This window comes from Kogia breviceps, chromosome 1 (genome assembly GCF_026419965.1).
Source record: "Kogia breviceps isolate mKogBre1 chromosome 1, mKogBre1 haplotype 1, whole genome shotgun sequence".
Classification (NCBI taxonomy): domain Eukaryota; kingdom Metazoa; phylum Chordata; class Mammalia; order Artiodactyla; family Physeteridae; genus Kogia; species Kogia breviceps.
This window is the reverse complement of record NC_081310.1, coordinates 94,329,941-94,343,800: the sequence shown is the minus strand read 5'-3', so window position 1 is coordinate 94,343,800 and position 13,860 is coordinate 94,329,941.

Genomic DNA, 13,860 nt, shown 5'->3' with positions numbered 1-13,860 from the left:
AAGTTGGGAAAAGAACCAGTAATTCTAACTTCTAGACTCATATATTGGTCAAGTTTTGTTTGACAAACTTTTTTTTTTTTTTTTTGCGGTACGCGGGCCTCTCACTGTTGTGGCCTCTCCCGTTGCGGAGCACAGGCTCCAGACGTGCAGGCTCAGCGGCCATGGCTCACGGGCCCAGCCGCTCCGCGGCATGTGGGATCCTCCCAGACCGGGATACGAACCCGTGTCCCCTGCATCGGAAGGCGGACTCTCAACCACTGCGCCACCAGAGAAGCCCAGCCTGACAAACTTTTATTTATTTTTTTTTAATTTTTTTTTTTTTTTTGTGGTACGCGGGCCTCTCACTGCTGTGGCCTCTCCCATTGTGGAGCACAGGTTCTGGGCGCACAGGGTCAGCGGCCATGGCTCACGGGCCCAGCCGCTCCGCGGCACGCGGGATCCTCCCGGACCAGGGTACGAACCCGTGTCCCCTGCATCGGCAGGCGGACTCTCAACCACTGAGCCACCAGGGAAGCCCGACAAACTTTTAAAAATAAATCAATCTATCAATAACTTGCCAAAACATTCATCATACACATACAGAGGAACAAATAATAAAAGAGAATAAGGAAAATAAGTACTGTTGTGTTAGGGAGATAGAATTATGAAGAAATGTCCCCAATTTTACATATTTTGTAACGATTTTATATTATTTTATTATAACGTAAAAGGAAGATATAAAGCAATAATTATATTCACTTTACTGGATGCCGTGAAAGTACCCATTTGTCCAGGGCTAGGGTACTTCTTTCTATCAAATTCCCAACAGGATAATTGATTGAATTGACGCTCTTGGAAGACAGATTTCTTCTGGGTCAGAAGTACCACTAACATCTTCTCAATGACATATGGCAGGTGGAATTGGTTCTCATGGAATTAGCACCCCACAGCTGAACAGTGATGGCCTCAGTTTTCTCTAGTACTCCTCAAAATGAGCAGTGATGTAGAACTTGACTTTTTGGACTAAAGTCTCTTCAAACAGCTTTGGTAGCAAGGCTTTTCCCTGTGTTTTTATCTTAAAGGCTTGGAAGATTTTTCTTTCAATTATTTCAGTAAATTATGCCCAATTTGCTAACTTTTATAATCTCTCATTTATTTCACTAGCTTTTATAATTCCCCAAGTGGCTTAGAATGCTGGTGCTTAAGGGAGAGAAGAGTTAAACTTTTCTGTCTGCAGATGAAGAAACTGAGGCTTAGAGAATATACTTCTAAATTTAAAGTAAGTACATATCATATCACTTTGGAGCATAGTCTATATCACATTTTTCCAACTATAATTACAGGCTGCCTTATAAAGTAAGTACAGCGGTTCTTCTCCTTGATATTACTGGTTTCCTCAATTATAATATTCATTCATTCAGCAGAAAGCACTCTAGCTGTAGATACTGAGGGCTTAAGAATAAACTTGAACTATGACGTTTTCACATTTTATAGTGAGAGACAGACATTGCACATGTAAGAACTTACACATGGGCAATTTCAATAACCGGTTCCCATTTCACTTGTTTTCTTCCAGGAGGATATTATCCCATGACTTAAAAATCCAAAACAAAATTTATCAAATCAAAAGAAAAGGGAGTAATCCCTACCTCTTTTCATCTAGGGGAATTCCATAGCTTGAATATGGGTGATGCCTCCCCCAAATTTCTGCTGACTCAGGCGGAAGTAAGTGAGGTATGGCATAGAGGAGGGGTGTCTACCTTTGTCTGTGCCTCTCTACCTGTATACACTTGAGTGCTATATTTTACAGAAGAATTTGGGGCAGCCAAGGTTGGGCAGAATCACATTACCCAATAGCCAGTTACCCAGTACTCAGCTCCCTGTCATTTTTCTAGGCTCCCTTTTTCCTCCCTTCTTCTTTCTACCTTTCCTCCTTCTTTCCTTTCTGCTATCCTGAGCACTCCAAAGTCATCTACCTGTATGATACAAAGCAGTGTCACCATTCCTCTTATGTCTTCACACTCGCCTCGTAACGCTGACACCTCAAAAGTCACTCTTCTTTTTCTCCAAAAAGATCATTCTCTCTTTAGTAGTTCCTGTTACAGTAATAAATATTTCCCCCATTGTGATACCTACAAGATGCAAGCCACTGAATGGACCACAGAGGCAGACAGGACAAGGTCTAGGGAAGGTACAAGCAGAAAAAAATTGCTGGGAGAAATATGCTGTGGAAAACAATTTGGCAGTTTCTCCAAAAGTTAAATATAGAATTATCAGATGACCCAGCAATTCCATTCTCGGTATATATCCAAGAGAAATGAACACACGTCCAGACAGAAACTTACTCATACATGAATGTTCATAGGGACACTGTCATAATAACCAAAAGATGGAAACAACTCAAATTCTCATCAACAAATGAATAAAATGTGGTATAGCCACACAATAGAATATTATTCAGCTACGAAAAGGGACAAAGTACTGATACTTGCTATGACATAGATAAACTTTGAAAACATTATGCTGAGTGAAAGAAGCCAGACAAAAAATCTCACCTATTATATGATTCCTTTTATATGATACATCTGTAATAGGCAAATCCACAGAGACAGAAAGCAGCCTAGAGGTTAGCAGGTGATGGGGGCAGGAGGAACGGGGAATGATTACTTAATGGGTGTGGGGTGTTTTTATATGATGATGAAAACGTTTTGAACCTCGAGAGAGATGCTTGTTGTACAACATTGTTGAATACTTCCACATTGTACACTTTTTAATGGCTAACTGTATGATATATAAATTTCACCTCAATTTAAAAAATACACATACACAAAAAAAAGAAAGAAAAGGGAGTCATGAAAATGAGGGTAACTGTTGAGAATTTCCCAGGCTCTCCCTGGAGACTCTCAGGAAGTTTCTGGGAGTTGCCCCACTTTCTCAGGAGATGCACAGTGAGCTCTGTATTCAGGCAGCATCATCTCACAGAGTTAGAGGCCTGGACTCTAGGCCCCATCTGCTAATTATTATCTGTGTGATTCGGAGAATATCACTTAATATCTCTGGTGCTCAGCCTCCTCTGTCAAAGAAAGGGGTTGGACTAAACAATCTTTAAGTCATTTGGATTAAATGAAACAGACTGGTTAATTTAAGCAGAAAAGGAATGAACCAGAAAGATATCAGTTGGTTCACAGAACTTAGGGAAGGCTGGGTAATTAGTCTTGGAAAAAGATGCAACCAGGACAGTTTGGTGGGTGAGTTGAGGAGGGTGGAGGCTGATGGTGGGAGGGGTACAGTATAGGGGAAGAGGTTTCATTGAAGTGCTGCTGCTAAAGCGAGTGAGCACCTAACACTCTCTCCTGTAGCTCTTTACTCAAGACCCAGAGCCCTAGGACAGAGCCCAGTAGGGTACGACCATCTCAACCAAAGATAGCAGCCAACTTAATTAGAGCCTCAACAAGGCTGACCATAATGGTGGAGAGGCTGTTACCAAGCAAAGGGGCAGATGCTGGGATGGAAAAAATACAGATTTTTAGGATCTTTCTAGTTCTTTTCTTCCTCTTCCTTCCCACTCTCCCTTCCTTCCTTCCTTCTTCTTTCCTTCCCTCCTTCCCCTCTTTCTTTCTCCCTTCCTTCCTTCCTTCCTACCTTCTTTCCTTCCTTCCCTCCCTCCTTCTCTCTGTCTCTGTCTCTCCCCACCCACCCACAACTTTCTTTTTGGCTCTTGCAAATAGCAACTGGCTTTTATGCTATGGAGAGATTATATTTTAGGACATATCAGTGAGCTATTTTCTATCAGAAAAATTCCCATTTCTTTCCAGACTCCCAGGAAGATGAAATCATGGTGGGAAAAGGAAAGGGTTGCCCTGGCTGCATCTGCGTACCAGAAAGCTGGAGAGTGGTAGTGCCCATAAGGATCAGAGCCAGAGAGGGCTGGGAGCATTGAGCTCAGAGCAGATGGCTAGGAGAACAGTCCACCAAAGACCCCTAGGTACTGCTGCTAGTCAGAGAGGTTTCCTTTCAGAGTGTTCCCATTAACACATTTTCTTGGCGTTAGCCTATGGCTGCTGGGATGAGTGACTCTTTTCCTTTTCCAAACTGTCCTTATCAGTAATGCAACAATAGCTAATTTAATTAGCTGACCTGAACGGCAGCCAGTTTGAGCTAATTTGGTTTTGCTAGCTGCTCCCTGGTATGTACAGAACTGATAAGCATACTTCCCTCCAGACAAACAGTGGGGGCTTTGAGGGGGCAGTGAGAGGGATAGTGGCTCCTCCAAAGTCTGTCCTACTCCTGTGGGATTTAGCGCTTGACCAAAGGCAAGTTATTCTTGAGTAACTATTCCCCCAAGGGCCTGTCAAATTTGTCAGCAGAAAGAGATAAAAAAGACAACCAGGAAATTGCAAAGGCAAGGTGCCCAGGATAAGCATGCTGGGGAAGAAAACATTCTCCTTAGCAGAAAGAACACTTGGCCAAAAAGATCTGGATCTCAGCCACTGATTGACCTTCCCCAAGTCAATCCACCTCTGTGTCTCAGCTACCCATGTGTAATAATAATATGCAGGATATGTGCATAATATATATTATAATATTATATGTATATAATATGAATAATAATTATCATTGCCCTACTTCCTTCACTGACGTGTTGTAGAACTCCAACATTATAATGAGATGAGATTTCTTTGACACATATAAAGGACTATGCCAATGGGAAACATTTGGTAATTAGCACACTATTAAGAGTGTATTCTCTGTCTCTCAGGAACGAGAACCAAATACTTCTCTCTGTGGCCCTAGCACTTGACATGTGCCTACACAGAGAAGGTGTTCAACATGTGTTTGTTAACTGAATGATAGAGAAATAGGGGTATGAGGAGATGGGTAGGCATAGTTTAAAGTTTGATGAGGTCAGTACACAACTCGCTAAAAATCATAAACTGTAAGCCTTCTTTTCAGTTCAGTATCTTAATCTTCTCCACCCCTAATAAGGGAAAACTGTTCAGAAAGACACCACTGTTGATGTCAGATTTATGTTCACAGAAGAGCTGCTCTATCCCACCTGAACGTCTGCTCACCGTCCCCACACCAGGGTCTTCCAGAGTGATCACCCCCACTAGTAGGTGAAGGACCACACCCAGAGCAGGCTTTTGTGTTTGCTTTGGGGTTCTTTTTCCTTTTAAATACTGCCTTTCAATGGGATACATTGAATTATACATTGAATTATAATTCACATCTATTCACAGGGACTAAATGGCATATGCTTGAAATGAGCGAATTTGAAAAAGTTGGGACAAGGAAAGATCTAAATGATAATCTCCATTCCCATAATTTTAATATGCTTTCTGATATTGGTTCAACCTAGTTTTAACCATCCGGACGACCGTGTTAACAACTTCCTCTTACTCCACACACTCCGCTGAGAGATCACATCCATTCCCATGGCTTCCACAGTATCCATCCCGTATGCTGACAACTCACAAGACTTTATCTTCAACCTTGACCTCACCCCTGAGTTTAGTATGCAGGAATTCAACTGCCTGTTAGGAGTTTCCACCTGGATCTCCTTTTACACCTCAAAGCCAAGATTCCCGAAATTGCCCTCATTACCTAGTTTGCAAAGCCTGTTTGTCTTAATTCTCTGTGTTTTGGAGTGGCTCACAGTTTTCAGACCATAACCCCAACCTTTCCTTTATGCCTATTTCTAGGTAGACAATGAGTTTATCAATTTTGACTTCTAAATATCCCTTCAATTCAGGTCTTCTTTTCACCACTGAAATTATTTTATTTGTATCTTTCATCTTCTATCCCACTAAAAACAGGAATTTCTCCAAGGCAGAGATTCTGTGCTATCAGGCAAATAAGAAATGTTTGTCCATTTGAACTGAATTAAAATCACCCTCGCTCTGTTCTATCAAATTCTGAATCTTTAGTGAAAACCAATTACTGTACTTAACCCAAGATATAGCTGAGTTTCTCTATTCTACTGTAACAGCTATTCCAATGGACTCTAAATTGACAGTCAGTCCCCAAACTTGGGGTGCATACAGCCTGCTCAGCTGGGACTGTGCAACCTCACTGATAGGCCTACTTTCTGGGCTTGCTCTAAAACTTACAACTCAGACATAGAACACTCAGCACCCTCTCCAGTGCTTCCAGGAAAGGCAGAATCTCTTGTAGCTGCCTTAATTACTTCTTTACAGATTCCTTGTCTTTGATTTACTCACAGTTAGACCTAGAATCAGGTGTGGATTCCTCTTCATAATGTCAAATTACAAGTACATGCCTATAGTACATTTGAAGTACTGGGTATCCCTTAATAATTGGTGTATCAATGATAATTTTTAAAATTTTATTAGCTATTTCTCTTTTACTTCATTACTGAAATGGTTTTCATATCTGTTTTTTTTCCTAAAACTTGAACCCTAGTGTTAGTGGATGACATCACTGCATATGGAAAGGCAGCCCAGTCAAAAAAACGGTCTTGACCCCGGACAGCCTCAGTTCAAATTCTGATCCACCACCTATTATCTGTGAGAATGGTTAATTGCCATACTTCTCTATCTCGGTTTCCTCAACTCTAACTGGGGTAATAATGTCCCCACATACTTCCTAGGCTTCTTGTGAAAATGAAAAGAGCTAATTTGTATGTCACATTTAGTATTCTACTTGGCACAATATATGCCAGCTATTATTATATTACTTGATAGTGAGGACCAAAGGACATCAAAGGGGATTTTGATGAAAAAAAATTTTTATTTTAATTGCAAAACTAAGTGCTTACCATGGACAGATTCTGCGCTATTCATTTTACCTATATTACCTCATCTAACTCACACACCAACTCTGTAACGTAGCTTTTATTACACCCATTTCACATATGAGAAAATTAAGCCTTGTAGAGGTTAAGAAAATGACCACTTAGCACACAAATAGTAAGTGACAGAACTAGAATTTGTACTCTGGGCTGAGTCCAAAGCTAAAATTAAATACATACTAATTATTCCAAGTCTTTATGTCTCTGTAAATAAAACAAAGAAAAAGAAAACACTTGGATGAATCACAAAATAACTATGCTGAGTGAGAGAAGCCAGACCAACAAAAACTATATACCACGTGATTCCATTTATATAAAACTCTGGAAAATGCAAGCTAATTACACTGACAGAGAACAGATCAATGGTTGCTTGGGGAGGGTATTAGGTGAATGGGGTGGGATGGATGAATCGAAAAGAAAACTTTTGAAGGTGATGGATATGTTTACTACCTTGATTGTGGTGATGGCATCACTGGTGCATATGTACGTCAAAATTAACCAAATTGTGTATTTCAAATATGTACAGTTTATTATATGTCAATTATGCTGAATAAAAAAAACTGTTAAAGAAAAAAATGAACTACTTTTATACCCTCAAAATCAGACAGTTAAACAAAGAATAATTAATCATTATTAATAACACAGCCCAGTGCTGGGCATAAAAGAAACAAATCCCCAAGCAGCAGGACTTCTGAGTTCACAGGTGGTGTAACAAGATTCCACATAGTTTAAAGCCCAGGCTTTGCTGATGGACCTGGTTCTCATCTCCTTCCTCTTGAACTAGCTGTGTGACTTTTGCAAGTTACTTGGCAAAATCTTGGGTGTTCTCACTTCAGGTGAAAACTCAGAGGCAATAAATCCTGCATCACAGTGTTGCCGAGAGAATTAAATGAGGTGTTGTGCATACAGCCCTCAGTGGAGTGTTTGGTTCCTGGTAACCTTGGATCAGTATCTGCTGACTGTTGTGGAGGTGTGTGGAAGGTCTGAGTGAGGCTCCATTGGACTTTGCTGTCCAGGTGGTGTCAGGTCCACAGCGGGGGCGAGGAGGAGCCATTATTCTGGGTGTACCCCAAAGGATGAAGTGACTGTCACCATACAAATGTGTGTCCTGAAAGGTCTGAGCACTTGGGGGCTGTGATCAATCATTGGATCAAGCTTTCCTTCATTCCCTGGAGGCCCCTCCCCATCATCCTCCAGGTCCCATTCCTGCCCAGAATGCAAAAAGCAAACCACCAGCTACACCACTGGGCTCAGGCTTTCTGCTTTTCTACAGAAAATAGTCATGCCTTCTGCTTTATTCCACTCCTCTGTTTCTTTAATGTGCTGGCCTGGAGGATAAATGAGATAATAAACACAGAGCCCTGAACACAGGGCCTGGGTCACAGGAGGAACTCAATAAATGTTCGTTCTCTGCACCCTTTCACTTTATAGATTAGACCTGACTTCTCAGAAATGCAAATCCTTACTCACTCACCTCAGTCTGCTTTCAATATCCCTACACAGGAGCCTTTTTACGACCCCCTTAAAGCCACCCAGCATCCCTCTCCTCGGCTAATTGTCCCACAGAGATCGGGGGCGGGGCAAGTTCAGGGGCGCACATGGAGGTTTGAGCCTCCCAGCAGAAGAGACCGCGCCGGTACTGAGCTCATACAATGAGGACCTAATTCATCTTCACTGACGTTGCTGCGCCATCCATTTTCAATGACATGGTAGCCGACCCGTTTATCAAGATCAGCATACTACTCTATTATTATGATTATTTCGCATTTACATAACACTGGATTTGCAAAGTGCTTAATGATAATTTATTTATTATTTCATCTAACTCTTCACTAATGGAAAATCCGCGAGGTTGTGCTGAGTTCACTGACCTCCACTCTGGAGACACCTTAGGCCATTTCCAATAGCTTGCCCAAGTGCCAGCTGTAAAATAGTTTAATGAAAAACCAGTTAGTGTATATATATATATATACACATATATATATATATATACACATATATATATATATACACATATATATATATATATATATATATACATATTATATGCTTTTTTTCCCTTGGCATTTGTAATGTATCTACTGAGATAATATACTCTTACTTTACAATAAATAAAAATAAGCATTACTATAATAATAAGTCACTGAAGCTATGTCTCTCTAGAAATGATATGGAGCCTACAGGTGTATGGCAGACGTGGAAATCCACCACTCGCATCTCCCTTCAAGGAAGGGCTCATTGCCCAGCCCCGAGGTGTCTGTTAGCTGGCAGTCTCTGGTTGTTAGTGCTTTCAGGGTCCACCTCAGACAGGGACTGAGCATGGCCATGGGGCAAAGGTTGGCCTTTTCTGCCCAACGCGGGACTCATCTAAAAGGCAGGCTTTGTTACAGAGCTCCTCTTTTTCGGGTGTTCATCACTGTTGGATGGCTTCTCTACCCAAGCATGCTTCCTTCCCCTTTTCCTTCACAGATGTAACTCTCCAATCAATATTTTTAAGTCCTTACTTCACCTGAGTGTCTTCTTCCCAGAGAACCTAGCCAGCCAGTATGAACCCAGAGTTTATACTCTGACAATAAGCCATGTCATTTTAGGCAAGTGTCTCTGGACTGTAAATTTTTCACCACTATATTGGGATGACTAGCTTTGGTTCTTTCAAAGACCTTTCTACTTCTTCCATCCTATGATACTTATGAACTTAACGTAGAATGGAATTTGGTATAAATTCTGTGCCTTTAGTCTTCATGCAAGGGGGTTTTGTGATGGAGGAGGGTTTTGAGGAGCAAGCTCAAGAGCCCCCCATTTTCCTGTCTACAGTAACCTATAATGATTCTACCTTTCTACTGCACATTAAAATGTGCAGTAGAAAGATGATTATGAGTGTGGATTGATGTGTGTGAAAATTATACAGTAAGAATGTATGTGTAAAATAATATATTTAACATAAAACATGCAAAATGCATATAATTAAATAAGTATCATAATATAGGTGATTTAATACATATACTTACATATATACATGCATTTTATTTATACATAAAATATCAGTCAAGACAGAGATCTGCTGTGACAGAAGATCTCACAGCAGAGAGAAAATTGGTAGCAGGTCTCACTGAAAGATGGGGAAGACAGAACTGCACTCTTAGAAGATCTAATACCTGAGTCTAATGGTCCCTAAATCAAACTATACCCAATTGGGATAAGAAAAAGTTTAAATGAACCACCCCAAAAGTGAACAGCTTCTTGGACAGTGCACACCTCAGAATTCTGGGGGATGCAGCCCCCCTTATCAGATGCTCAGACTTGTCACCTGCGGAGGTTTGGTTTTCAAGCTCAGAATCAGAACAAAAGGTGTGTGCCTGCTCCCTTCATGTCCCTATTTTTTTTTTTTTTTTTTTTTTTTTACTGTTGCTATCTAAACAATCTTTGAAAAAAGCCTTGTCTCCACCTTTTCCCTGGATTCCTCAGGGGTCTCAGGTCAAAGGCATCTGCCACAAAAGAAACTGTTAAGAAACTTAATTAGGGTTTTTGAAATTAAAAGCCAATAAGAATTTATTTCTGTAGTAATAATTTTACGAAAGCTGTCATCGTAAGGCCTAAATGTAAGGTTGTCACTGGACACTGGTCCTGCGAGTCACAAATGTAAATAGAAGTCTGTAGTTTAAAAGGTAGTACTGGCTAAGATTTTAAAGCATATTCAATAAAGTTTTATGTAAATTCATAGAAGATTGATCTGTAATTAATTAGGATGGGGATATGGGATATTTGAGAGATATTTTGCTCTAGCTCTTAGAATCCTGGTGAAAGAAAGTGTACCCCCCAACTCCCAATGAAGAAGACTCAGCAATATCCCTGGGCAAGAGTCTAGACTTAATTCTTTAAACAACCATTTCAGAGCAGGTAGTAAAGGAACCTGGGACTTAACAGAGGGCAGCATGAAGTTACCAAAAAGAAGTCACCCCACATTCACATCATTTATTATTTGGTAGGGGACTCATGGAATAGCACAGAATTACTATAAGTGCATTTCTTCAAAACAGTGTACAAAATCCTTCTTGCTATTTTTTCGGATCAGGTGGGTACCGTGGGAAGTAACATGCCAATCACAGGGAAGGAATCATGATACATGAATTAACCCTCAGGCAAAATTGCTCTCAGGTATTTTTCTACAAGGCCCTGGACCTGTCCTGTCCTGTGCAAAATATTAATGGCTTGGATGAAAGCAGCATAGGAGGGTGGCTATGTACCTGGCCTTTAGAGTCAGACAGAACTGGGTTCAAATCCTGACTCTACTACATACTGGCTGTATATCTTTGGACAAGTTACTTAATCTTTCCTAGTCACAGTGTGCTTAACAATAAAATGGGGACAGCACGCACTTCGTAGAGTTGGTGAAGGCAGAATGAAATAATGTGATGTGTAAAGCACAGTATCTGTCAGAGACATGCTCCCAAAATGGTAGCTCTCGGCTGCACATTGAATACATTGTCTGAGAGTAATGAGCTAATATGCTGGATGACAAAATCAGGATCCAAAAAGGTCTCGCCAGGCTGGACTCAAGGACCAAATCTAATAGGATGGCATTTAACAAGGATAAATGTAACGGTACTGCAATTAGGTCTGAATGGCAAGCTGTACACATGCCCAGTGGGGAGATAGGGCTTATCAACAGCACACCTGGAAAAGACTTGGGGGCATTACATGACTCTTTGCTCATTAATGGGTCAGTGGGGTGAAGTGGCTGCCCAAAAACAAATGCAGTCTTAAGCAGTGTAAAGGCAAGCTCATTGTCTGGAACAAAGGGAGAAACAATGCCTGTCTCCACTGCCCCTCTCTGGGTACTACACTTTAATAGGGGTGGTGATAAGCTGTGCTTTTTTCAAAGACAAAGAATCAGGATAGGGAGGAGACATAAACTCCATCAGAGCAAAGAACAGTGGAGGCCAGGGAAGACAGGGGAAGCTCAGGACAAGTGTTTACAAACATTAGAAAAGCAGTTATGTACATGATGATAAATTAGAGCTCTGTGATACAAATTCCTAGCTCCTTCCCTGTTTAAAGTTGCTCAGAGAAGAATTAGGATGAGGGTGGCATTACAGAAAGGAAGGTTTCTATGCAATATAAAGAAGATACCTCTAACCATCAACGCTGTCACAACTGGGGAGGGAGTGAACTCCCCATACCTGGAAGCGTTCAGGCTGAGGCTGCAGAATTACCTGCGAAGGATATTGTTAAGTGATTAATACACCCTCTGGAGCAGGGCTCAACCTGCAGCCCACATGCCCCCAGAAATTGTTTGCAAAATCCTGTAAGTATATGCATAAGTTCATTTTTCTCTGGGATCTCTTCAGATCCTTTATGGAACCTGAAACTCTACCCCAAAAAGATTAAGATGAACTGAGTTGATGCACTGCTGCTTTCAATTTTGGACATCTACTGTATGCTACTAGGCTAGGTACTGGAGACACAGAGGATGAGTAAGATATTATCTCTATCCTTATAAAGGGAAACTTTGAGCTTGGTGTGTTCTTTTAAACAAACAAGTGTAAAAAATTCCTTATCTGTGCTATGATAGAGAATGATGTACAGAAGAGCAACAGGAAAGAGTAGTCCTTTCTTCCTGGGAGGCGGTTCCTTCCGACTCTGTGATTTGGGGATTCCATCGGTCTCCTTCACCACTCTTTGGGCAGAAGTTATGCTCACAGACTCACCAAGGACTCCAGATTGGTGATGGAGATTTGGCAAAGCAACAGACCTCTTGAGAGCCCCAGAAGACTCTGGAAGTAGCTTATCTCCAGACCTGACCTTTCCCCCAAGATCCATCTTATCTACCTATGATGATGCAGGCTCAGTAGAACGTCCTAAAAAGAGATGTCATGAAATCTGTAGGAATATGTTTTTGATCACTTCGTGAAAACCCAAATCACCCACTGCCCCGGCCTGTGAGCACAACATTAAATTGCCAACCTGCTTTACATTTATTTACCCACCATGTAATGCCTGCTTTATTGAGCCAATAAATTGGAGGCAGTAATATTCATTCACCCATCAAATCTACCTGGCTTCCAAGGCCTGGCTGTCACCCTACATCCTTCCGAGGTCCCGTCAGACCCTCTGCCTGCTGAGAGCACCTGCTCTCTAAACCCCTGCAGTACCCACTGTGTATACATGTCATTAGGCACCGACTGTTTACCATTTTGTACTGTCACTTAGCTGGATCCTATGAGTACATTTTGTCTAGTTTTAGACTAGACAACTCTTGCCTGATCATCAGTTCTCCAGGGATGGAGTATCTGTCTTAAATCCTTCTCCTTTGTCTTCCATTGAGCTTTTCCCGGGACAGCTTATGTCATAGGGGCTCAATTAAATAGGATGGAACAATCATTATAAAACTAGAGTGTTTTAGATAATCAGCTTGATCTGCTTGACAAGCACATGTTAAAGAGGAATGGACGTGGGATTTAAGACCCCCGTAGAGACATAGATGAGTTTTCTATACCTCTGATCTGTCTCCACACTCTGAACTAAATAGGAGATGGGGAGTAATGCCCTCCTGGTTTCTCATAGTTATCTGTCCAAAGGAACCCTGGACAAGCAAGAACGTGGAAACATGCCCTCCCAATGCTAACAAATTTTGATTTCATTTGGAATTTGTTTGGCTAGAATCATAGACTGTCAGAGCTAAAAAGATGTTAGAATTCAGAAGTACAAACTCCTCATTTTGAAGATGATGAAACTAAAGTCGCTAGAAGCAAAGTAATTTTAGGACAAGGATAACTAAAATTACTTGGTTATAGATCTACTTAGTAGCAAAGTTGAAACTAGGATCTAGATCACTTGAGTTCCAGATAAGTGTTTCTCTACTTAAATACTCTGGACTCATGTCTGTCCAAGTAGAAGGTATAGTCCTGACAATGAACTTTGGGGTCCCTTAGTTACTAAACCTACTGCTGTCCCTCTTGGTCTCTCTGCTGCAGGCGTGCCGGCCTCTGTGCTGGTCCTTGAAATGCCATGCAGCTCCTGCTTCAGGACCTTTGAACATGCTGTATCTGCCTGGATTGCTTTTGCCCCAG